We start from the raw sequence: 24,634 nt of genomic DNA, 5'->3' as shown, positions 1-24,634 counted from the left end.
ATTACAGGTAATGAGATAATCTGAAGGGTAAGATGCATTTCATAATGATCAGACATTCTAAAGCTTATGTTTATTGCAAGTCAGAAAAATTTTGGCATGGATATTAAGCGGGAATAGGTATGTTATCCTTTTTACATATTGCTCGCATTTTTCTGAGGCTGGACTTAGTCATTTCAACCACTGTGACTAGATGTTCTGAAGTTGCACTGATTTACAAAGGACAGTCAATTTTATAAAAGAGTAAAAATATCTAAGTTCAGTTTAAAAGTGCTTCTGTTGACAAACAATTCTAGCCCTAAAAGGGTCTCGCATTCTCAGTAGCTTTCAAATGTTAAATACATGGGTGTATGGGAACTGTTGATCATGGCCTGAACCTCTGATTGACCACCTGAGGCGAGCAATGAGTCAGCCATGGGAGCACAGGTGAAGGCAATTCACCTGTGCTACTAGAAGGGGTGGAACCTGACTACACCTCCTCTAGATCCCATTTAGGTGCTGACTGCCACTGAGGAAAGATCTCTTTCTGGAGATTGCTCCTTGTGGAGTTTATTGCGAGCCTACAACATCAGTGAGCATTTTTCATGTATTATCTTTCCACCATGATGATCCTATTTAGCCTAACCTCTGTACACTTATTGGTTGTACATCTATTGATTGTACAATAGGTATTAAGACTATTGCAAATACTGCAGAATGTAGGCTTCAATGAGTGTAATAATGATTCTGACTTTAATGCAAGTGTACTTTCTTATCAGCACTTAGTATGGCTTTCTGCGTGCTAGGTTTACTGGACTGACATTTCAAGTGTTAAGTGTGAACAGTGACAATTTTTTATCATCCATTACACTTTGATTTAGAAAAAATACTAAATGACTGTGAAGTCTTTGCACTAGAAACATAAAAGAAAAAAAAAAATGCCATGCTACTGACCATTATTTGTGCAGCTAAGCAATACCATGCTAATACCACTGGCTCTTTTCTTGAAAAATTTCACGAAAGAAACAGTTCTGCCTATCTATATATTAATACGAAAGTACTGTGTATATGCCCAAGAATAGCAAGAAGTTCTTAAAATATTGATGGAACTGCACAGAAATTTGGGCAAATGATGAACAAAGGAAGAAGTGGTTTATTCTGGTGACTTTAGTTAGGTAAAAGGAAATTTCAGTAAGCTAACATCATGGGAGTTTGATTAATACACAGATTGTATACACAAATACATCCACAGATGCATGTCAGTGAAGAGATACTGAAAACTGATGTGTTTTTAACCTTCTTCCATTTCATCCCAGTGGTTTTGCTTTCTAAAAGGCGTGTTTGCACATCTCTCTGGAGGAGAGGTAATATGCTGAAAGGACACCTCTCTAGCCATGTCTGAGAGAAGAGAAACCACACATTTCAAAAACATACTGAATAGGTTAGCCATATGGTTTTCATAGGGTTATTTGTTTTCACAGACAGAAAACAAAAATGTTCTTTTACAGGCCAGCATTCAGCTCCAGGGTTTAGAGACCTTACGTGTAGAAATATCAAGACATGGATATGTCTGGGGAGCTGGGCAGAATCATCATAACGTGCTAGTTCACTGTAAGGCACCTGGCATTTATACCTATTATTAACTTCCGTTCTCTAGTCTGCCTTGTGTGTAATAGTTGTTTTCCAAGATAAGGTGCTCTGTCTCTGATTCCTAGCATTCAACATAGTTTTCAATGAATGTCAGAAATTCCCAGTTTCTAAAATTCACTGAGTACTACGTGCAACTTCTTGAAAGATAAATCTTACCAGGACCATGAGGTTCTTCTATGAGTTCAGGGTTTCTGAAAGAACCATATGCGTACTAGTCAGGGTGGCACTGGAAGTGTAGCCTGAATTTAGACTGTGGTTTTCATTTGTGTCCCTGGGCTGTAAAGACTTTTTTTTTTTTTTTTTTTTTCTTTAAACACTAAAAAGGATTAGCTTGAGGTGATGTCGCATCCAGGCACTGTAAAGCCCTTTACTATAGCATGCATCCAAAGGGACCATGAACAAACTGCTGAAAATTGCAGGCAGAAATCACAGGGCAAAATATTTTCCATTATTTTCATTTTGATTGTTTAGCAGCCCATTAAACTGTAGGGCAGTTTTTACCTATTTCTTAATGGACACAGGCTTCCTTACGGTTATTAATTATGAAAGCATCTATTAAAGTTAGTATCTAGCAGTCTGAATACAGACCAATGAAAAAAAAAAATGGTAAAAATATAACTGTAATTCCATCCCTAAATTGTACCTATTTGAAATCCTAGAATTTTTTTTCAAATTATTTAATATAATTATAAAAATAGTAGATTTGCCTTAATAGTTGTCATTTTATACTGTCTGTAAACAACTCAAATTTTATAATGAATATTATTAAATATATTCTTGGAATGATACCTGATTTCAGCTTTCTTTCTAATTAAACACTGCGTTTGATATTCAAAAATCAGACGGTTTTGATTGTAAATGCATGAAATTACATATATTTACGTTCTCACAGGTGTTAGTAAAACAGTGCCCATACCCTCCTCCTAAGCTTCTGAACAGGGCTTGATCACCAGGAGAAGCAGTTACTTTGGACTGCTGCAAAATTAAGACTCTCTTATTTTTTTTCCCTCAGAAATTGGGCGCTTTGTATGTTTTGCTTTGTAAACTGAGTGGTATCAGAATTAGTTCAGATAGCTTTAATTTCTGTTGAAATAATGCATAAAGGTGTTATTTTAAAGTTGTGAGTGATTTAGTTTGTAAATTTCTTCTTCTAAACAAATCTCTGAAATGATCAATCAACCACTGTATACTGCCAGAAGTCTCACAATTCAGTACTCCAACAACACTTCATTTATACAGAGCTCTTCTGTGCTCTATAGGTAACAGTGCCTGAGGAGATACATTAAGGGAAAACAGAAGGCTCCTCTTCCTCATCTCTAACGTGTTTGGCTGCAGACACCACTAGGTAAGATGCTTTAAAATGGTATTACACAGTGTGGCAGTTGTGTATTTTTATGTAAGATTGTTTATTTTTGAAGCCTAAAGGAAAGGAGGTAAAGGTTTCCTGTATTCCATAAATACAGCTAGGTCACCGGATTGTATAACCTTGTGGTTGTCAGAGGAAATTCCATGTAATTTTATGTGATTATTAGGCTCTGTCTCTCAGCTTGTTTTCATCATCTCATGAAAGGCTCTTAGGAGAAAAGTGAAAGGTTAAATGGAAGTTAGAGCTCAGTCCTGGAGATGTGCTGAGTGCTTCACATTTTCCCCCTTCCCTCCAATGCAGTTAATGAAAGGTAAAGTTCAGTTTTTCACAGCAGGTGCTTTGCACCTCCAAAGATCAGTAGTGTCTGTACAAGGAACATCTCACTCCACTGCTGGTGATCTTCTTGAAATGATGAAAAGACATTATGAAATACAGTCTAGTGATCTAAAAATTAGATGAAAGACCTCCACTGAACACATGCTGAGAGAGATGGTTTTGGCAGTAACAAGTGTTCCCTCCTTTAAATAACTATAAATCAAAATGCTATCAGAACACATCAGAATATGTCTTGTGTATCGGGATATACAAGAAGGGCTACATTTAGATAGAAACACCCATGAATAATAAAAATCAGTGCAAACAAGGATCTGGTGTTAGTGTTTGAAAATGAGTATTATCTCCTATGTACCGCCTGAAATCTAATTTAGATAAAGGCTATTCTGTATTCGTAAGTACATAGGCAAAATTGGAATAGACATAATGTTCTTCATGCCTCTTTCTACCTGTGGTTGGTGCTGCAGTTTTTAACTTGTTAGTTTTATAGTGAAGCAAATGCTTCAGGATGCTCCCTATAGATGTTACATTGATACTTTAAGGAAAATTTCCATTCTACTGAACTCAGAGTAAGTTCTGCCATAAAAATTTAGTCAACATTTCATTTGGAATGTTCTGAACTTTTTAATATTGCCTTATATTCTTTAAATAAGAGCAAAAAGAAAAATCACAAGCCTTTGTTGTGCACTTAGTCTATTTCCAGTACTGCCATGAAATGACTTTGATGAGTATTAAATGAAATATTTTATAGGTACTCTACATCCTGATGATTCAAAGTCAATCTGTTCCATTATTTCAAAATATCTGTAATTTATTTTTGGTGTTCAGAATCTTTTCTTTTTTTTTTTTTTTTTAAATCAAAATAGTAAATAATTTGCCACACATGACAGGAATTGTAAGTAGTGCTTTCCCTCTGAAAAAAATACACAGCTGATAGAATTGTGTATATATGATGAACTTTATCCAACTGCTCACTGCTGAGATGATACATCGTTGTTGTTAACATTCCTGCTGATGTGATCATTACAGTCCATTTAGACACAAAATATTTCAATAGCACTGACCTGGCAATATTCGGCCTCTTCTCTCGTGTCATTAGTGATAGGACCAGGGGGAATGGTTTCAAGCTACGGCAGGGGAGATTCAGGCTGGACATTAGGAAGTATTACTTTTCAGAAAGGGTGGTCAGGCACTGGAATGGACTGCCCAGGGAGGTGGTGGAATCACCGACCCTGAGGGTGTTCAAGGAAAGACTGGATGTTGTGTTGAGGGACATGGTTTAGTAGGAGCTATTGGGAATAGGTGAACGGTTGGACTGGGTGATCTTTTAGGTCTTTTTCAACCTTGGTGATTCTATGATTCTATTCATTGAGCGTTGAAGAATGAGTTTCTGCCTCCCCTGGCCCTTCAAAACACCAAACTAACATTGCAGATGGATATTCCCTTTTCTCTGATGGAGAGCTCAAATAGATTCATTAGTTTCTAACATGCAGTAGTTTAAAGTCAGTAGAACAATAGAATGGCACCATGTATAGATCTACTGATATAGATGAGGATACAGAATGTCTCAATAAGCTTAGAGAATAAATTTGAAATTTGATGAAGAAAAGTACGTTTATTTGTTTTTTAACACTGAGTGTAGTCCAAGTGTTGCTCTTAAAGATCTCCAATTTAGTATGTGATATGGGAAAACATCAAAATCTACTAGACATTCATTTAATCCATAAATTTTCTATTATTATTGTGTTCCAAGGGATAAAAAAAAAAAACAGAAATTGCTCAAATTCTTCAATGACCAGAAAACATAGAGCAGGTCAACTGAACTCAGTGTAAGTGGGGGATATTTAAAATGAAAGTCCATCACAAAACAAACAAACAAAAAAAACCTGTAGAAAATTACATGATCAATATTTTATACTGGATTTTATAAAATGTAGGAGCCTTAATTCAGGGTTTCTGTGAAATTTAAATCTTATGTTGTTCAAGCATGGAAGGTGTCTCCTGCTTATCTGTAAAGTTTTGTAGCATTAGCCAAAAACTCTTCAATAATTGACATTACACAAACAAAATGCAAGGCTGTGAAAGAAGATTAGCACTTTCTCTCCTTACAAGGCAAAAATAGTCTTTACTGAAAATAACTGAAATTATACACTAAAGGATCTTGTAGCTGAGATTTCACTTCAAAACATATCTTACGGAGTACATTATACTTAGTGAAGTGACTTGAAATAAGTATGCTATGGTTACCATTAAATGTTGCCTTTTGCCAACAATGACCACATGAAGCATCTGAGATCACAACTGTTTTCCCTGCAATTACAACAGGACATGTACTTGTGGTAATCTTGAAGTTACCAATGAGACTATTTCTTGTGTGTGATTTCTGTGGTACTTGGACACACAAATTGTAAATAACAAAACAGGAATTGTGCTTAAGATTTGAGTGATATATTTTTTTTTCAATATATATGTTTTGGTTATATATATACAACCAAAAATCTAATTTGTACAATTAAGAAATCACTGATGGAAAAAAATGGAGATGAAGAAGTATTTACTTTCAGCTATTATTTAACTTTGTCTAAATTGACATGGATATATCCTAACAATGGAAATCCAAGAGGAAAATTATGGAAAATGCTAGCAGATAAACTGCATGTTTTATAATCCCCTTAGATATTTCTAGGATTCTTGTGCAGTGTGATAAAAGAAAAATCTCCCCTTTGGTAAAAGTGTGTCAAGATCAGTAGAGGTGTACCCAGTATCTGTAGAGTGTGCCCACTCTTTTGCCAAGAGGGAAGTGACTCTGTTCCCTCGTATTTAACTGATTTTTGTGTGCTGTCAGCAAAGACTTGTGCTTTTAGTAGCTGCATTTGTATGAGCAACAGCTCTTCTCTCTGCATGAATTTCTCTGACTGAAAATATTGCTTCAGGCAAAAAGCCACTCTTTCCAGGTTACGCTCTCGTAAGGAAATGAAAAACAGCTCATGTTGTAATAGGAACAGGTTTCTGATGTTTTCGTCTTTTCGTGTCCCAGAAATACCAAGAAATCGGTCTCTTCAAGGATAGGTACAGATTTAAAAAACAGGGAAAAGTATTTAGTCCAAGGGGGAGTAAAACTTCATTTAATCCCAACCAATTTAACAGTTCCTCAGTCTTTCTTCTTATCTCCCTTGATTTACCAGTGATTTCAGATGATCGTCTAAGATTTATTTCCCACCAGCACAAAATTAACAGATGTGCCATGGCAAATTGTCTGTCCCAGTCATGCCAACTGATGCAGTGCAATTTTTGTTCTGACTTGACCTTAAGTATTGCATTAAAAAAAAAAAAAAGCAGTATAAGGACATGAGAAGCAATTAATTACCACATCATGTAAAAATGGCACTGAGCAACCTGGGAGCTAAATGTATTGAACTTGCACAGAACAAAAAGCTATGTGACTACCAAATTGCACACCCAGTCTAAACATCTTGACTGCTATAGAAATCAGTGTTATGATTCCAAGTCTTTCCTTTTTTTATATGGGAAATTCCTACCACAAAAATAGTTGTTTGGGTAAATAACTACACAGATTCTCTGTGCTTAGTTGGATGCTTTACTGACTTTGCTTCTGATGAGACACAAATATACACAGTGATATAATTAAATATTAACACAGTAGTGCTTGTTGCACTAAATGTTACTGCTCTATCCATGTACGCTCAAAGAGCCAGCACACCTCTGCTGAAACATGACAAAGCTGGGAGCTGAAGCTGTACAGAGAACTAGCACTTCCAGCTCTGTGCTGCGGTTAGGAATGCTGTGTTTGACGAAGCCTCCTCAGGCATTTTTAAGATCTCACGTAAGGATTTTAAAAATACGTGTCACTCCAGGAAGGTTTTATGACTGAAATGACTTTGAAAGCAGTCTGACAATTTTACTAGCTTGCATTCTGAAACGTTGGCTCTTTCTTAAGTTTGGTCATTTCTAGTAGGAGTGTTAGAGCAGATGAACAAATTGTATAGAGGAAAGAGTACTGCTCAGCTATGACTCATTTATGAAAATTTCTTCATTTCATATCCTGGGGGTGTGCACTAGTGTCTCTTACTCTAGCTGGCCACAGAATTTTATACAAACATAAATGAAAATAGCCTGGAAGCTGTATGGGTTAATGATTCATATTAGTTGGCAGATCTCCACTGAATGTAAGACCTCCAGACAGCTCTTGTTCAAACTAATAACAGAACTGTAACTGCTGTAAAATATCAGATTTATTGCCACCAATAGATTTATTATTCTTGTATGCTGAAGCTTTCTATTTATCTCCCAGCAGGATAAAATACATAAGAATGAAATAACCACTCCCTTAGCTCTAGTGCCAAGAACTATAATGTGTGCATCCAACCACATGGCACCCTGCCTTTCTACAGGTCTGTTGAATTATTTTACACCCTACGTTGTCTTTACTGAAGATTAACTGCATGGGTGTCATGAATTTCACATAGCTTTAGACTTAGGAGTCCCACCCATGTACAGTACTAATCAGGATTTTTACTGCTCTTGGGAAATTAAATGCAGAGGGAAAATCATTGGTTTTAAAGTCAAACTTTTATATTAAAAATAACTCTGAAAAAAACATTGTGTGATGTAAATTTACATCAATAGTTTAATAACTTTCAGTAGTTTACATGCAATGTTTTCTTTGTTTGTCAGAATCACTATCCCAACCTGAACTGATCCATTGCTTTATTTCAAATGAGTGTGCTGTATGTGCTTCTTAGTAAAACAGATTAGAGATGTGCGGAGAATATAAAAGCACATTGAATTAAAATCAAGTTTGGACAGGCGTGTTAAGTACAAACCAAGCCATGGCATCAGTACAATGATGGATAAATGCTAATGATTAAGGAAATACTGTGTGCTCTGGAAAAGTATACTTATTCTCTCTGTTATTTAAAAAACATATTTCAAAAAAATTTCTTGGATGTGAAAGGTCAAACTTTGGTACTTAGCCCAGCAAAGTAGGCAGTAAAACTCAAAGTACTTCTGGCCCTTAGTTAGGACTGTCTGCAAACAGGATGAGCTCCCTCTCTGAGTAGCCAGTGCTATGAAGGGCCTCTCATGTTTGCCAGGAGCTTCTGTGTAGTTCTTGCTGTAAACAGAAACAATTTTGTTTGTAACATGGTTCTTCTAGAATAGAACACTGGGCATCATTTTTGATGTCTGCTGTCCAGCAAAGTTGCTCTAGAATTGCACCAGAGCACAACGGTTTTCTAAGATTGCGTTTTGTATTCTTTGCATTTTGTGGACATCTAATACAGTTGCTTTGCCATCCAATCATGATCTGTAAATGTCAGTGATGTTTTTTATGGCCTTTAGAAAAGTGGTAGTTTGAAAAGAATGTAAATGTACCTTCCAAACATAAAATGTCATAATCAAAAACTTGAGTACATTGGTTTATTGTATGTTTTTTTCTTTAAGACTTATTTAAACCACTACTACTGATGTTTGGTCAGAAAAAAATAGCTAACTGCAATGCTACTTTTTTATTTTCAAGGAAGTCTGGTTTTATATAAAGATGATAAACACACATCTGGGCCTTCACTTATGAGTAATTTAATGTAACCAGAGCGACTGCTGCCCTGAAAGGCAGTCTGAGAAATATTGTGTCAAAACCTGTGGTTTGTCTTATGAAGACTACATTACCTTACCGTCTAAATCCAAAGCAACATTTTGAGTCTTTTTCTATTCATGTGTTCTGTCTGACATTATATATACATTGCTTTGCACGTCTTAAATCAGAATTGTATGGTTGATGTGAAGCTAAAATTACAGTCTACTCTTTGTGGACTCCTCAGTATATTCCATACTACCTTACAAATGGAGTTACGTTCTACCAGTTCAAGAAAAATTTATAGTGTAAGTCATGTCCTCCTTCTCTTGCTGTACACTATTATCAGTCACTGAAAGATGCTTCTTCTCTCTATTACCTATTAAGTGCTGAATCTGTCTCATATAGCTCCTATGGGCATGCAGTGTTTCCTTTTGGATCCTCTGAGATCTTCATGGTGAGGTAATGGTGTCATCTTGTATTGACCCTCACGGTCAAAGAATGTCAGTCCAACCAGGTTCGTTCTGTCACTGTTCTTGCTCTCAATAATGCCTGTCTGTGCAGACCAGAGCAGATTAGGGGAGAGAAGCATAGTAAAGTAGCAGAGCAACATGGTCAATGATTTCATGCTGGCAATTTGCTGAATGTAATACTGAAAGGGGATTTGATTCATTGAGCCTATCAGATTAAGAAGTTTTTATACAAAGTGCATATGAAATGGGAATATTTTCAGTGTGTTACAACTATGAGTAGCCTTTATCTTTACTAAACCTTAGATGGCATGAATCAATAGAAGGTAAATAGAGTAAATTGCTTCCAGTTTTCTAATTGCTACTCAATCTCAATCTGAATATAAAGTCATGACCAGCTCTTGGCATGAAATTCTTCTAAACTTGTAGTTTTAATGCCTGAATTTTTGTGAGACTTGTTCTCATACACCTGAACTTTAAACATTAATTAGCTAAACTAGCCGACCTATGTCTTGAGAGCTGCTTAACAGGCAGTGCCAGAAAATGCAAACTACACTGCTTATTTGTTAATGTTCAGAAGTGTAAACCTTCAGTTAGAAACTAATAAGCTGTTACCTTGTGTAGGATGTCTTTAAATACTTGGTGTTTACAACATAGTACTTGTATATATTTATGTAACTAAGGGTTTATTAGATATACACATCTTATAGCAGGCACTCTTGTAGGTTAATATGGTAGAAGTAAAAAGGAACAGAACAGTGTGTTCTTATTTCAAATGACAATAACAGATTCAGATTTCAGGATTATGGACTACATTCTTAAAAATACTGAGAATCATTCTGAACAACCATCTTGCTAAAAGATATGGCTGATGAACACCAATAAGCAAGAAAACAATTGTAAGAAGCCAAAATTAGTCCTTTTACTTTTGCTTCAATGAAAAATGTAACTGTAGCAGAAAGGCTTTGGGGCTGATTTTAGCTTATGATTTTCATTTCTCACTTCCCATTGGCATCCCTGTGAGTACAGAGAGCCCCAAAAGACCTACAATTGGGGAGTAGGGGCCTCCATGGTATTTTTGGGTTTCCACAAATACTAGATCTTTGCCTTGTAGCTTGATTTAAATGGAGAAAAACATTAAATCCTTGGAGTTGGGTAGAGGTTCTTTTGATGTTACAAACAACTCCTTTGTTTAATTCAGCTGCAAAAAGACTCGAATTATACTCATCAGAAGTCAAAATTCTTTAATAACGTGCGCTGTAAAGTGATAGAAAATGTTTATATTATGTATTTTTTGCTTTACTGTTCTTACTAATTGCATTTTTGCAGACTTAATTGTGGAGTGCAACTCCTGCAACCACATGTATTTGTGGGTATTTTGAGAGCATGAATTTTTTTTTTTGACAATAACAATTCAAAAGTCATTTGAAAGGTTAGGTTCCTGCAAAAGACTTCATCTTAAAAACAGCCTTGAAAAAATAACATCACCTCTCAGCAATAATTCCTGTTCTAAAATACAAGCCATTTCTAGTCAATGAGTGCAGAAGAAAATTATAACTTTTCACTATTTTAACTAGTCATTCCTTCCTGCCTTCTTTCCTTCCTTTCTCATATTTTGGAAACCAACTAGCATTCTTCCTAAAAAAAAATTACCTAAAATCTGTTCTTGGCTAGCCATTGTGTGTGCGGAGGTTTTGATACTGAGAGCAAGTTAATGGCCAAATTACAAACCCTGGAGAATTAGAATTCAGAAGGCAAACATTAACAGACCCTTAACTGCAGTAGCACAAACCAAGATGCTATAAATTATGGGGTGGTGGTGTTAAAAGCATTGGCTTTCTGGTATCTGGCACCCAAAACCTGTTCATTGGGGTGTAGATCAGGCTGCGGAGAGGTTGCCACTTGGCCAGTGTTCAGCTGGCAAAGCTGGTTTTGTTAAGTTTAGGCCAATCGATGGCTCAGGCCTGCAACCAAGTATTTTGTTGTTGTGCCATAAGAAATATTTACCCTTCTCTGTTTTCTTTCTCTTTCCTACAGTCAATCATTCTCCTACTTAGAATTTCTATGTGAAACAATACTTGCCAAGTTTTGAAGCTGTACATGCAAACAATTCTGGCACGTTATTTTAATGAGTTAATTTCTGTCTTTATAAATGTACATGCAGTCAGGATAGCTTCATCTATTTTCTCATGGATCATAAGTACATACTTGAGGTATGCCTTCCTTTGCAAGATCACATGCTGCCTTCCTCTTGAAAGCAAGCTTTGCTTTTGCAGCCTTCGTTAAGCTGAAACAGTCAGTAAAAAGTATTTTGTATCCCCTCTCTATTAAGAGTTACAGTGTAACGAGCTCTGTGCCTTGTACAACTGACCTAGCTCAGAAATTCATCAACACTGTTCCCACATTCTGTTTCTGGTTATGAGAATAGCAAAACTTTTGAACACAATCAGCTAAGACATGCACTCTGCTTTTAGAATGTGCCTTCTAAAAGAGTGAGCTAGCGGCCTGCCTTCTAAGTTTAGCTCTGCTCAACTGAACACGTGCAAACTCTCAGATATCCTACTTGTACACTGGATGAAAAATGACTTGCTTCTTTGCATGGGACTGTGAAGACTGAGCTGTCCTTAAAGAATGTGAATTACACAAAAAGATGATATGTAGCATTGAATGAGAACAGAAGATCTTCCTGCTTATCTAGAATGTCTTCTCCAAGTATAAAGTGTTTGGACAGTGTCTGTTTTTAATTAATCTTAAGGCAATGGGCAGTTGAAACAGCATTGCTAAATATGTAAAATGATTGCATACTGAATTGAAATGCATGGTCTTGACACTCTTGTTTGCAAGTGTGCTGGGCAAAATAGATTGGAGTATGGAAGAACATCTGTTGTTGTTTTTTTGTTTTTTTTTTAAAGAGGTTTATATTGATTGTCTCACTGTGTTACTAAGATACTTGTTAGCTTCCTTAAAGCTGGACTAGATCTCAGGTAAGACTGAAGACTACATTTCACAAGATTAGACTTCATTATGCATGCATCCTTGGCTTCAAGCAGCCACACATTTGCTCTGTGGAAAGATGAAAATGTCTACTATAAAAATAGCACAAATAAATATTTAGACAAATCCAATTAATATTCCATATGATTATACTGAAAAGAAAAAAGCAAAGAATAACCTCTCAATTAATTGGAAGGGAAACTGCATGTTATAGCAGAGCTCAAAAGCACTGATCCTTTCATCATGCGATGTTAATTCTAGGATGCAGCTTTGATAAGACAAAAGACTTGTTCACAAATGTTGAGAGAGAATTTGAGTCCACTGTGTGCAAAAATCTGAGTTGTTTACTTGTAAAACCATGTTAATTTGATATTCACTGGAATCAGATGTGTTGTCAGCTAGCAGAGTTATACATAAAGGATGCATCAAAACTGGTGAAAAGTCCAGTTACTGAAAGGGCAACAAGTTTCACAGGAGAGCAGCACTGGAGAGTTGAGGACAGTAATTCCTTGAACTGCCTGAAAGTTATCTCCTAGAGCACTTGAGGACTGCATCCATACAAACAGCAGACTGGTGGAAAGCTCTTTTCCCAGAATAGCCCAGGTCCTCAATTTGAGGGCTAGTAGAGGCTGACCACAAAGAATTAACTGTGATAAGCAGTTGCTCTTCTTACATTCCCATGGGAAACTGTAGAAGTAGTTGGTCAGATCTAATTCCTCATTCTGCCAAATAACAGATTGTTTCCTATTGTTTTTTACAAAGTTAGTGGGGTGCAGAATTAAATCCTTTGTTTTTCATTAGGGGAAACTTAAAGTTAAATATTTGTATAATAATAATGTGGGAACATACAGTATAGCCTCAGTGAAATACTATGAACAGGGAAAGTGGAAAAATTTAATAATGACCATTGTACACAGTATTTTCATATCTATATTCACAGGGCAAGTAACCAGTGCTACTTGATGAAGTACAGCAAAACAAATTCAGACTGCTTATAAGGAAAACATTACTTAATTGCAACTATTTATTAGATTATGGAATAACTTCCCAAGAGGAAAACAGGAAGCTTATTGTCTGAGTCATTCTAAAAGAGCTTCCATAAAACACTGGAAAATGTAGTTAAGAAACAACATTTTGACAGAAGATGGAGCATACTGCCTAACACATCTCTCTTTGCTCATATCTGTGATTCTGAAATTGTGAGCCAGATCCTAGTCTGAAAGTTAACATCCTCAGTGACAAAGACCTCAGTCTGCTTATGGTTTAGAACTCAGGATGCACGCACACAGGGTGCATCAATTCACAATAAAGCCAAAAGCCAATTTTGTGTCTTAGTCTGAAAAACTGGTCAGGCTCTTCTCTGCTACAGATATATTTTGCAAAATTTTAAGAACCTGGATTGAGCCAAACATGAGTTGGGCACGAAGAGTGAGTTTTTATGAATTCAGGTGAATACTAAATTTTTAAAAAGGGTTATAGCCTGATTTGACATATCAACTGAATTCTACTTTTAACCTTTGGTTTTGTTGAAAGTCAACAGAAGGGGATAAAAAGATAGATGCACCAGAACTAGAACACAGGTAAAATGTCTTGAGAAGAAAATATCAGATGTACCCATTAAATGTATATAAACAGTGCCTTAGTTCCTCCTTACTAGTAATTACCAATGTGGTGATTAAAAAACAAAAATGCAGAGAACTAAAACATAAAACTCAAAAAGAGAACTTGCAAAGAGTTCATAAAGTCATGTTAGCTTTGTCATTTTTGCTGTCTATATCACTTTTCTCTATCTGCTCTTTTTCTGGTTATGTCAGCAGCAGAAGGAACCAAACTTGAACAAAATAACTGTCATTTATTAAAACACAGAATTTCAGAAATCTCCGAAGGGATTGTGTCCAAAGAATATCCAGACCAGATTTCAGAAAACTCAAATTGCCTAATACTTCATAATCATAACGGGACTACAAATCATTCCAGAAACTTCAACAGTGAGCTAAAATTACACCTTCTTCCAAAGGGTTACAGTTGAACTTAATATATTAATTGAAGGAAAGGCAACAGAAAAATAACAATAGAGAGGAGACAAAAGAAATTAATGAGGAAAGCATTTCTCTTTTTCTTTGTGATAAGTTGAGTACTTTTAACATGATTTCTTTTTAACTCTTCAGGCATTACATACAAATAATTATAGAGGGTTTTGGAGGTGGTTTTTTCTTTTGTTTGTTTTGTTTTTCATTAGTGCTTGGCTAAAACTGTAGAAAAAACCCAGATAAAATTCTGGAGATGCTTTTATTTTATTTTAAAGACCCAGAAAATATTTTTCTCCCTGCATTTGCAAACAAGCCTTATGATGGTAGAAAAAGTTCATAGGCTGTTTTAGAATCAAAACATTTTGAAAACAATCAACTATTTTTCAATTTCTTTGATCTTTTCTGCTTTAACACTTGAAGCTCAGAACTGCCTAAAAGTTAATACTGGTGATAATATCTGCAATAGATTATAGGTGCATTTAAAGTTAAAAAGGTTTATTTTGTTTTTCCATCTGTTTGTTCATTTTGTCACGGTAACTAAAATTAAAGTAAGCTAATTTGGTTATTACATTTTGCTATAAGGAAGCCACATCTTGCTGTGAACAAGAAAAGCATTTTAGAGTAATAAAGTCAATATATATATAATATATAAAGGATTTTCTGTTCAGGGAAAAGAAAAAAAATGTAGTAAGAATTCTGTTGCAGTGCACAGCTTAAATTTACTCGGAAGCAGCGAGCACCATGTCAAAATGGGAGCGTTAACGTGTACTTCACATTGTTGATAATTTGTGAGGAACACAGACTAAAATTTGAGGAAATCTCAAGCTTCCTTTCTGATCTGTAATATTTCTGCCAATTTCTTCATACACGAGAAAAAGCTATTCAAAATAAAAATGAGTGAGAACAATATGCAAAAAGTAATTTTATCTTTGAACAGAAGGCAGAAACATATGCAGCTGTGGTGATCACACTTAAAAAGCTAAACATAACGCAATTGGAATAAGATTGAAAACAAATGCTTTCAGCAACTTTTCCTAGGCAGGGCTGTCTTTTCTCCAGATTTCTTTAATTTCCCTTTTGCAGGGCTTCTTTTTACTGTCCAACTACTTATCTAATAATGAGAAAACAAATACTGTTCCTTAAAAAACATGACTACGTGCTTCCCTCGTGACTTTATATATAAATTATAAACCAAAACAAAACTCCTCTTTCTCATGCATGGAAGTAAAGCATTGCTTTCCTGTACCCTATTAATCTAGGAAATTGTGGCTATCAGCTCTGTTTTTCTAGATGCAGAGTTCTGGAGTATTCAGAACTCCAGCTAGTCTTGCAGTAGCAGTTGATGAGCTAGTAATTAGCTTGACTTTAAATCTGTGATGCTAGAATTAAAATTAAAGACTTTTCCTATAATCAAAAACTGAGAGTAGTATATAATCGGCTCCTTCTAAAATATTACATTTTACTGTTGAAGTGTGTGGCTGGTAACAGTACTGCACAAAGTTTGTTTTAAGGATGAGATGTTCCTGCTATGCGATTACCGGAGCCCAAGAAAACATACATGAAAAATTTATACTCCGTGTAGAGCATGGGAGTTCACTAAGCAATAAAACTGGACTTTCAATAGCATGAGAACACTTTTTGTTTTATGAGCTCTTCGACTTCAAAAGGAAGATTTCAAGAAAAGCCCTGTTAATGCTTATATTGTTTCAATTTTAAAAGGAACCTAAATAGAGGAAAAACAAACTATTACGTAAGATTTCTGAATCCTGGAAGGAAAGAAAAAAAAAAAAAGGTATTTGGATTAGATGAAGGTAGGAGCTGTGGGAGGAGAGATTTCAGATCCTATTCACCAATACATAAAACACATGCATGGTTGATCGTGGTCTCTATTGAATGTATATGAATCGTTTATTATATAATAGTTTATTTTGAAAATAGATGCTGTGGTTGTTTGTAAATATGATAATCTCTGTTTTAAGAGCGCTAACAATGTTTTAGGTACTTCATAGATTTATAAAAAAGTTGTTCCTCTCTTCCAAACAGTTTACAATTCCAGCATGAATTAAAGTCAATAAGTTTATTTCATACCAGCTAGATTGACTGTTCTGTTATATTAGATGTTTCTCAGAAAGTAAAGATTTATTTATGTATCTGTTTATTATTTTAATGTTGAGGTGTAAGCACTCTAAGCCTCACTTAAAGATAGGCACTACTATTCAGCAGAGTACTTAACAGGCTATGTGCTAAAATAGGCCTTCGTATTCAAACTTTATTTGGGTTGACAACTCATGTTTATTGCAGAAGAAATTTGAATTAGGAAAACGTGATGGCTTTGGGACTGGATTATTTTGAACTGGTAATTAAAATACTTGAATGGCTTTATGTAGTTTCCTAAAACTTAGATTTTAAAACAACCTATTTAAATTTTCAAATACACTTTATTTAGATATTTAAGATCAATTCTCCCAAGAGCTTAGTTTGTATATAGAAATAATATTTAAGATACATGCATATTTATATGCCTAATTTGAATTTGAAAGGAGAACATGCATTAGTAATAGTATACACCTACAGCCAACAGCTAAGTCTCTAAATCATTTGGTCCTCCAGAAATGCTTTACTACAAACAGGGCTACTTTGTACCTGTGGAAAGGAAGTGGACATACTGAAAAGTACACAAACAGTGAACAGCATCTTCTTTGTATACTTTTCCTTAAACAAGGTAAAAATTCAACAACATGTACAACACAGAGGCTTTGAAGACAAGTAATAAAGTATAGTCAAAATTGGAACAAAAGGGGACAGATGGAAGACAATTTCTAATATGTTACTACTAAATGGTTAAGGTAGAATAACAGATTAAGTAATTTGCAATTTTTAGTATCTTAAACTTTAGTCAGCTGAATGTTGGATGAGAGCATGTAGCATATAAGGTATTGTAATGATGTTTGGAGAATGAAAATTGTTTAATCATAGCAGCCAGAAGCTCCCCCAGACAGATCTACTTCCTTTTATGTACTACATGGTGGAAAGAAGACTTTGTGCTCAAGAATAAGTTCAGAGATGTCAAGCGCATATAGATAAAAGGGGCAGAAAAGTAAGTATTGCGTGAGTATGGGAGTCAGGATGGTGCAGTCATCTCCTTTAGGCTATAAAGAGTCAGTATAGTTAGTCTATGAAATATAGGAGGCAAACATATCTTTAACACATCCTAAGAGTAGCCTATTCAGAGAAACTTATGCCTGAAGACACAATATTGCTACTTGGACAAATTCTGGTCATGGGCTGTGCCTCAAGGTAGACCTGAGAGCACTTCATTTACCTTTTTTTGGATGTGTTGATGGCTGAAAATACATAAAATAGTTTCTGAACTATGACTAACTAGAAGAAGCTATGGCAGGGGAGATTCAAGCTGGACATTAGGAAGTATTACTTTTCAGAAAGGGTGGTCAGGCACTGGAATGGACTGCCAAGGGAGGTGGTGGAGTCACCGACCCTGGGGGTGTTCAAGGAAAGGCTGGATGTTGTGTTGAGGGACATGGTTTAGTGGGAGCTATTGGGAATAGGTGAAAGGTTGGACTGGATGATCTTTCAGGTCTTTTTGAACCTTGGTGATTCTATGATTCTGAGAGCATCCATTTACTAAGTGAATCTAGAATGAGAGGTCTGTGTATCCTTCAAATAGTTAACACACTCAGGAAGCACTTCCCAAGCTTTCCTTTCGGACATATTTATCATGTGAATGCTATAAACAGCACAGGATTTAGAAAGACATGAAAAAAGGCCCACGATATAGTTGTGCTACAATAACATTGATTTTCTGAAACAGAACAGCGTGTTCTTTGGTGCATCCAGCCAGGCAACTTGCTGCCATGTTTCCATAATCTCCTAGCATAAAATGAAAATTATTTAAGAGCTGGAGTCCTCAATATCATTACCAATAAGGAGCGACAGAATGTGGAGGGAGAGTAGATCCATAAAATTCACCTGTGTAGGAAAACGGGGAAGCTTCTGTGCACTCCAGCTCATACAGTCGAACTAAACTGGCTCTTTCTTTGGTTTTGACATGCTGCCTACTAGCATGACCTTAGGGAATGTTTTTGCTGTCACAAGCATAAAAGCATCCAACCAAAAATACAATTAATGTCTGCAATTTATACATAATCCACACAGTTATATACGTATGTGGATATATTATTTTTGTGGCTAATTCACAGGCGTGAATGCACACGTGTGTGCAGGCATATATGCAGTTTTGATTTTCTGTTTATGAAAAAGTCACTGTAAGAGAACTTTTAACAGATACTGAAATGTGGACCTCTCAGATATTCATACAAGTGTTTCAGTTAATTTATACTCAGTGAGACGTTCAGAGTATAGGAATTTATCACAATGACATACTGAGCCTTAAGGATAATATTTTTTCTTATTTAAAAATCTTAATTCTGCCTACTGATTTGCTAACATTTAGCATAACAAAGCGGTGATCACTGTTATAAGCAATGAGCCTTAGGATTTACTTTCTAACACCCATATGATGCTTGCTTTTCACCTCTCATTTGCTATAACCAGAAATTTGTTCTATTGTGAAAGCAGAAGGAGAAATGGAGAAATTCTCAGTAAGAGTTTCTGATACTCTGTGATTTGTAGGAATGGTGTGAGGAACAATCAAGAGCCAGTTCCAGAAGAGACAATGGGGCCCTCTGTTGCATGTTAGAATCATAAGCAATAAGTAATCTTACTTTGTGAGTCATAAGTAATCTTGCTTTTCTGGTCATAGAATTGTTAAGGTTGGAAAAGACCTCTAAGATCAACTAGTCCAGCTGTTACTCATCACCATTATGATAAGTAGACTACATCCCTCAGTGCCCCATCTAAATCTATTCACAAGAACTTTAGAGCTGAGAAATGAGAAATCCTTCTATGCCAAATAGAATGAGTAAGTAGCAGAAAACTATGATAAAGCTGAAATTGTGAAGCACATTACCAGAGTGGGTCACTGACAATGATGCAGAGGAGACATCCACAAAAACACGCATGCCAAAGGAAAAAATGCTAGCAAATAAAGTGAGAATGAAACCGTTGTCTTTTATAGCTGAAAAAAGTGGATGCGCCATGAGATCCTTCTAGGTTGATGTGGAAGCAGCAAGTTACATCGCTGACTTTGCCCAGTCAGAGGAGATACAAAACTGACAATCTGTCTCTTGTGGCTTTCAAGGTATCCAAGGAATGTTTTGTAACAGCAGAGTATTTAATCCTTGTTTGCCTTAAGAATTCCAGTTCTGCTCATTGCATTTAGGCTACTTAAATGACTTACGTATTTTCAATTGGAGAAAATTATTTCTCCAATTATAACTCACTTCTCTTATTTAAATTAAAGAATTTTCCTATTGTGGAAAGATTTGGGAAGATTTTTTTTTGTACCGAAAGTGACAGTGTTTCACATGAAAGTGAGTTACTTCAAAATGCTTTAGAATCTTTCTGGATCATAGCTCCACATAGACAAAAAACAAACAACAACAAAAAAAAATTAAAAGAAAAGGTCCAATTTAAAGCATTAATGCTGACTGCATTTTCAAAGCTTCAAGCAGTTGCAAATTGACCTGCATTTATTATCTGGCAATTTCTGAGGAACCCATTGCATATTTTATTCTAATGTTTGGTTGTTTTTTTCATTAAGTTATTTGCTCCTACTGCCTTTGGATCATATACAGTAACCTCGGAATTTTGTTGTGGTCTTGTTTCCTTCCTCTAGTCATTCAGTTTCAGAGCCACATTTCCAGATATTTCCATTACTGCCTCACCTCAGGTATTAATAATAAACTTATCAGTAGAACTTTGATAGAATGGCACTTTTAAATTGATGTGATCTGGAAAATGCGTGCACTGATAAAGCGTGTTGGTAGCATAGACAAAGGACTTATTTGAATCCCAAACTGGGCTTATTCAACTAGTGATGAGCAGATGTCTTGGAAAGAATCCAGGACCACCCAAACTGACTGTCTCAGTCTGCTACATTAACATCAGGTATTTTTAAGTCAATTTTGCCACAAGTGATATTAGAACACAAATATTCTCATTCTCTATGCCAACTTAACCAAAACATCTTGCTTGATTTTTGCAATGTTATGTGTATTTTAAAAAATATATTGTAAAAGTTGTATCTTACGCATTGAAACAATCAGAAACCTCTTTTTGTGGTATTATGTTCAGATCACCATTGATTACTGTCAAGAGAGTTTTCACATTCACTAGGTGGACTTCTACTGCTCACACTAGTTTGGAAAACCTGATTAAAGCAGTAGACTATCATTATATTTGTGTCGTGGTGTTTCAGGCATGAATTTTACATCTACTTATTGAATGCTGAAATGCATTTATATTCAACAGATTTCGATTCCCATCCAGTCTTTTTTTTTTGCAGAGAAATATAAACTAGCTGAGCCAAACTCTTCCTACAACACAGGGAGATGCTTGGTGACCCTGTCTTCTCTGTTCCTGGTAAGATGGGACAGGCCCCTGACCCTATTGGTCCTCTGCCCCAGGGAGCTGCCAGTGAATTTTAGGTAGATATTTGGGAAATATTTGCCAGTTAGTGAATATCTATTACAGTTTTCATGTACAAATTGTGTATTCTGTTTCCCATTTGAAGTTCTGGTGGGTCTTGCAGTTAGGAGAGGGACATCCTGCACCACAGCCTGGGGGCAATTCAGCATCTTAAGGAACAAAAGCAATTATCATTGTGGACAGAAAATGCTGCTTCTTTCCTGCCCCTCCCTACTTATTTGCTCTTAGAAATTGCTGAGCTGTTTTGACTGAAAATTCCCCGAATAGCTTAAATAGCAGGTAACTGTGTGGAAGGTTTCTAACTAAAAGTAGGAAAACATCTGAACTGAAAGTTAAAATTTGGCAAAGTTATAGCAAATTACATGCAACTGGAAAGAGTCAAAGCAGCTTTAAGAATATAGGTGGTGCTCCCTGCCACACCTATAATTCATGCAGCTTATTTTTCTTAAGCTAAATTCATCCATTGACAAATTTATGAGCTGCTGAGTGTTGTGTTGTGTCTGGGATTCAGAGTACTTTGAATTAACACAGGAGAGCCTCTTTTACCCTGAGCATGAGACATATTTGAAATGCTGGCTAGAACTCATTTTCAAAAACTGGTTTAAAACAATATAGCCTCCTAAACACTGGCTGAGCATATTCAGGCACACCTCACTCCCTTTTATAGAAAGCATCTCAAACATTTTGCTCCTGTCATCTTATAGCATGTTTATGATGTTCAGAAGTAAAGAAAATTAGGTATTTTTTTCTCTGCTTGGAAGAAAAACCCACAGGGTGTTGGTGTCAAGGTTTGAAACTTCAGATTTTCAGAGAATTATTTGGGTTCCAGTGATTTGCCACAGTCACAGAACCAGCAGAATGGAAATTAATGCTGTGCAGCTTCCTTTGTTTCACTCTAATCCCTTGGTAGCATAAATCCACACTTCCCTTTCTTTCTCGGCCCATGGGTCCTTTCTCTCTGAATTGTCTATTGTATCATTTACTTTTCTGAGAACTAGCATAACTTGAATTTTGGTGGATTGATCTTCCATGTCTCCCGTGAATGTATCTGTACTGTCTTTGTGGAACACGTTAGTGAAAAACCTCTTTGTCTTAGGCTGATCAGCCCAAATAAGCTGTGTCCATGCTTGCTGAAGGGAAGCACGTATAGACAGACTGACTGCTGTTAGTTGCAAAACTCTTTTGACAGAATGACACATAGCTGTTTAAAATTGACACAGACTCCCCAGGTTCTACTCAACTTGCCTCCAGCTCCTTCAAAACCTGGATATGGTCTCAACAGTTGTTTTCTTGCAGGATCAGGTGTGCATGGGTGGGTGATTTTTGAAGTCTGGTTGCCCACGAAGGGAAAAGAATATTCTAACATGAACCCCTAAACATGTCCATGCTGTTTCTAGGCATTGATGGTGGTCCAGCACTCTAATTTATTTGAGAAATCTTGTCTGCAAAGTAATTCACACAAATTCTGCAGTTTCTCAATTGACTAAATTCACTGTTGTCAAAACCACTTTTACTCAGTTAATGGTGTCCAGAATCTGGCCCATTATGTCTAAATGACTAAGACCTGTTAATAGTGAAAGGGAAAGGTAAGAAACTGCTGACATCTAATGAAAGCAGCATGAGGGAGCATTAGGATCTTCCATAAACACTGAGCAACTGAAGAGGCAGTGGAAGAGATTAGTTTGTGTGGCAAAAGAGTTTTGCCTGAGGTATGCCAGATGTCTGAACTGCAGCAGAGGACAAAGAACAACATTCAGGATTTACTGGGTTACTGAGAATATCCTTCAGACTTGGCTGTCTGCCATGCTAGTTTATACACTGAAGAGTAGATCTGATGCCCTAGGTGTGTTGTTCAGAGCCATCTTCAAGACAATGTCAAATCGAAGTGAATTGTTATTGTTATCTGAGGCTAGAATCCTTCCTCTAGGAAATACTGCTAATACTAAAAGAAAATCTTTTTTCTTTTAAGGAAAGCTGTTTCCTCTGGTAGAAATGTACTAATTTGGTACAGTGATTCGGATACAAAAACATTTAATATCTGCTACAGTCTTGACTTTGGTGGTTTCAGTCTTCTCTCCGTGCTCATCAAATGTTACAAATTATATTTTGACAGCCTTGGTTAGCAGTACGCTATGAAGGAACAATACGGTACAAGAGATTCAAGAAAGATCTTCAGAAAACATGATTGAATTATGTATCTGATATAAAATAGTAAACTGAGAATGCTGGCTGGTGAAAACAGCAAAACAGAAGCACTTTTTCAAATGAATGAAATTTCGCTGACAATTGCTGATGTGTGATTGTGCCCCCTACCCCCTCTTTTTTTAAAAATTCATTAAGAGATGTAAGCTTGCTCTGTTTCTTCTCAGTAGTAGGCTACTTCACAAAACAAATACCAAAAAAGGAAATCCAGAAATGAAAGACATCCTCAGCTTCTTAGTCGTCGTTCAAACTGTGCTTTAAAAATGGGCTGTTAAACACTATTGTGAAAAAAAAGTAGATAATATGGTTTTGTTTTTTACATAAAACAGAGTGAAGCAGGTGCAGCTCTTAACTGTCCATAAAAGGCCAAAGCTAATTCTGCCTTCACCTGGAAGAATTCATAAAGAACAGAGTAATATGAAAAGAATTTCTGTTTGTATCTGAGGAATGCATAACTGGAAATAATGTGAGCAGTTCCTTGACAGTTCATATTGTACTTAGAAAATATGATAATAATTTCTACAGTCTCTTCAGCCTGGCTTTTATAAAAGCTTCCTGAATGCTTCAAACAGAAGCATGTTTAGGAACCAAATATTTGTTCAGTTGTACTGTTTATGCAAATTGATTCACTATCATAATTTTATTCATGAATTTCATGTTGCCAATTTTTATTTATTTTTTTAGTCCACCAATTTTTGAAGCATTTCCTTGGACAAAGAAAAAAAATTCAAAAGTTTGCTAGTGGGTATCAATTTTCACTCCCAGCCTGAAAATTGCTTCCTTTTGAGCATTTATTCTCTGGTATTTGTAGCCATGATGATTTCACGGAGACTAAAATTAAAAGCAACTTCAGTTATCTTCCTGTATTTTAATGAACATGAAACATGCAGATATGCACATAAGTGAATTTTGCAGGAATCCAATCTCTTCTACCTGCCAGGAGAGCTCATCTGTAAGCTTGTATGATTATGCCTTTGGAAGAATGGAGAGAGAGCAAATATTCTGACTTCACTGGGACTAAGTCTACCAACACTGAGACAAATCAGAAGCCTGCACTGCAGTGTCTGGTATAAATTTCTTGCTGAATTAACCTGAAAATCACTTCCCAGCAGTGATACAGCTACTCTAGCTTTAGTTCAATGTCAATATCCAACAACAGCTACAAAAAAAGATGTAAATCTGTTTATTCAAATAAATCATACTCATAGAAAGGATACTGCTTTAGCAAACAGTACACAGTCTTTACATCTGTCCTTAAAATGATTAACTTTTGCTGCGCAGTGGGATGACTTTTCTTAGCCATATTTTAAAATGGTTTTAAATGTGGTCTTTAAAGTCCTAGTTTGGTTCAATTTCTCAGCTTTTGGTTGGCAAATGTACATGAAGCATCTACAGTCTTTTCCCTTCCTGAGAAATGAGTTCCTACTCTTTCTTCTCACTGCCCTTTCATAGG

General features: G+C 36.0%; 1 long non-coding RNA gene across 1 annotated transcript in view; it reads left to right on the top strand.

Moving 5' to 3' along the window:
* LOC128086621 (uncharacterized) overlaps positions 1 to 24,207 on the top strand; it is an 86,614-nt gene extending 62,407 nt beyond the window's left edge. Inside the window, exons 2-4 of the long non-coding RNA XR_008209441.1 lie at positions 2,886 to 2,971; positions 20,837 to 20,913; positions 23,093 to 24,207. This is a non-coding gene — a long non-coding RNA (uncharacterized LOC128086621). The remainder of the gene's footprint in view (positions 1 to 2,885; positions 2,972 to 20,836; positions 20,914 to 23,092) is intronic.
* The last annotated feature ends 427 nt before the right edge of the window (positions 24,208 to 24,634 follow it).

The sequence above is a fragment of the Tympanuchus pallidicinctus genome, unplaced genomic scaffold, assembly GCF_026119805.1.
Source record: "Tympanuchus pallidicinctus isolate F22 unplaced genomic scaffold, pur_lepc_1.0 scaffold3, whole genome shotgun sequence".
In the NCBI taxonomy this organism is placed as follows: domain Eukaryota; kingdom Metazoa; phylum Chordata; class Aves; order Galliformes; family Phasianidae; genus Tympanuchus; species Tympanuchus pallidicinctus.
Note: the sequence above shows the minus strand (reverse complement) of the source record. Positions and strands in the feature narration are given on the sequence as shown.